Below are 2,901 nucleotides of genomic sequence, written 5' to 3' on the forward strand. Positions count from 1 at the left end.
TTTGTACGGCGGTCCTACTCTACACTCCAAGTTCCATGAACTCTTCATAGCCGGCTGGGAGCAGGGGAAAATTCTGCAGGATCTGCATGATGCTGTAATAGTCACCCTGTATAAGAATAAAGTCAGACTCCTCCAACTACCAAGGGATCATACCTCTGTCCATTGCTGGGAAGATCCTAGCTAGAATCCTCCTCAGCAGGCTGGTGACTGCCATACCAGAAGAGGTCCTCCCGGAGAGCCAATATGGCTCCAGAGCAAACTGAGGCATGATAGATATGGTATCTGTGCTCAGACAAATACAAGGGGCTGTACATCACTATCATTGACCTCACTAAGGCGTTTGATACTATAAGCCAAGATGGCCTCTGGAAGATTCTCAAGAGCTTGGGTGCCCGCCTAAGTTCCTCACCAGGGTCAAGCAACTCCATGACAGTCAGCATGGACAAGTCAAGGAGAACAACAACCTCTTGAGTCCTTTCCTGATCTCCAATGGAGTTAAGCAATGCTGCGTACTTGCCCCTAACTTGTTCACCATTTTCTTCACCATGAAGCTGCAGCAAGCATCAGACAATCTTGGGGAAGGTAAGGAAGGTGTCTTTGTTCACTTACAGGCATATGGAAACCTCTTCAACCTCAAATGCCTACAGGCCTACACAAAGACTTCACAACAGCTCATCCATGAACTTCTGTTTGCAGATGATTGTGCCCTTATGGCCTATACCCAACATGATCTGCAGTACATGACTATTTGCTTTGCTACTGCAGCACAACTCTTTGGACTCACCAGAAGCCTGAGGAAGACTGAAGTTTTTCATCAGCCAGCTCCACACCAAGCTTATGTGCCACTGAAGATGGCTATTAAAGTAATGGAGCTAAATGTGTCAATCAGTTCACCTACCTGAGGAGTGTCATCTCATGTGATGCCACAATTGACAAGGAGGTAGACCAGAGACTCTTCAGGTGGATCTAAAACAGTCACAGTCTATCGGCACAGACCAAATTAAGGTGCACTTTCATCAGCACTGCCTCCGCACCATTCTCGAGATCTGCTGGCAAAATTATGTCACCAACATGGGTGTGCTACAAAGAGCCAATACCACCAGCATCAAAGTGATTCTCCTACAGACTCAGCTGCACTGAGCAGGCCACATGGTCCAGATGGATGACAACCACCTACCAAAGGCTGTGCTATACGGGGAACTGACAACTGGGAAACATGACAGAGGGGACCCATGTAAGCACCTCAAGGACACCCTGAAGAGGTCTTTTTCTGCCTTCAGTATTGACCACAAACTGTGGGAAACACTGGCTGCAGATAGTGATACCTGGCAGCTCCAAATCAAAAAGACAACAGCCATCTTTGAATGTCAGTGCAGAGCCAGCATCAAAGAGAAGAAGAAAAGAAGGAAAGATACACTCACATCTAGCTGCAATCAGCCATACATGTGTAACTGGTGCAGCAGGATTTGCCTCTCTGCATTTGAACTGATTAGTCACCAGTGGGCCTATGACCAGAGTAGGCAGTTACCTTCCTAATATCGTTGTCTATGAAGAACCACCAAGAAGAAGAAAAAGAATTTAAAGGCTAGAAATTTACCAAAGGCAAATGTGACCCTATTCTCCCCTCCCCACTGTATTACAGTTGCTCACCAAATCTTATTTATTAGCTCAGATACAGAATGAGGGATTACTTACCATTCAGAATTTGTAGAACTTTACTCTGCAAGTCATACCATGAATAAATAGGATAAAAAGGTTCCACTCAACATGAGTAATAGTGACAGAATCTGGTGCACAGTAATCTCTAGCTAGTTTTGCCCTTTGTAGGATAAAGTATATTAACAAAAGAAAAGAAAGTCAAATATACTGTACTTAGAATCCACATATGGATCTGTGGCTTGCAAAATTAGGACAGTTTACTCAATTAGGGCAATCTAACACCCTCTTTCATCAGCTGGTGATCCACAAGCCAGGAAATTTCAGTAACTGCATATATAGCTTAAATAAAATGTTGGTCCCACTAATGTTAAAACTCTCATTGACTTAAAATCCCAGTCTCTTTCATACCCTGTTTTGTATTCTGGTTTTTTTCATAGGTTCATAGATTGTAGTCAGAAGGGACCACAATGGATCATCGTGTCTGACCCCCTGCCCCTGGCAGGAAAGAGGACCAAGGTCAGATGACCCCAGTCAGGTGACTATCTAGCTTCCTCTTGAAGACCTCCAAGCTAGATGATAGCACCACCTCTCTTGGAAGCCCATTCCAGATCCTGGCCACCCTTACTGTGAAAAATTTCTTCCTAATATCTAACCTAAATCCACTCTCAACTAGTTTACACCCGTTATTCCTATTCACTCCCTGGGGCACCTTAGTAAACAGTGCTTCCCCTATTCCTCGTCGACCCCTAATAAATTTATAGGCGGCCACAAGATCTCCCCTCAGCCGTCTCTTGTGAAGGCTGAAGAGGTTCAACTCTCTCAACCTCCCCCCGTAGGGTCTATCACAAAGGCCACTAATCATGCGAGTGGCCCTCCTCTGGACCATCTCGAGATTCCCCACGTCCCTCTTGAAGTGTGGCGCCCAAAACTGGACACACTACTCCAACTGTGGCCTGACCAGTGCTGCATAGAGGGGAAGCATCACCTCCTTTGATCTATTAGTCATGCACCTGCTAATGCACAACAAGGTGCATTGGCCTTGTTGATGGCCTCATTACACTGCTGACTCATGTTCATTTTGGAGTCAATTATGACTCCAAGATCCCTCTCTGCCTCCGAGCCGCTGAGAAGGACACTCCCCAACCTATAGGTGTCCTGGGGGTTCCTCCTTCCCAGGTGGAGTACCTTACATTTATCTTTATTAAATTGCATCCTATTTCTCTCTGCCCATTGATCCAACCT

This window comes from Alligator sinensis, unplaced genomic scaffold (genome assembly GCF_000455745.1).
Source record: "Alligator sinensis unplaced genomic scaffold, ASM45574v1 scaffold122_2, whole genome shotgun sequence".
NCBI classification, from domain to species: Eukaryota; Metazoa; Chordata; order Crocodylia; family Alligatoridae; genus Alligator; species Alligator sinensis.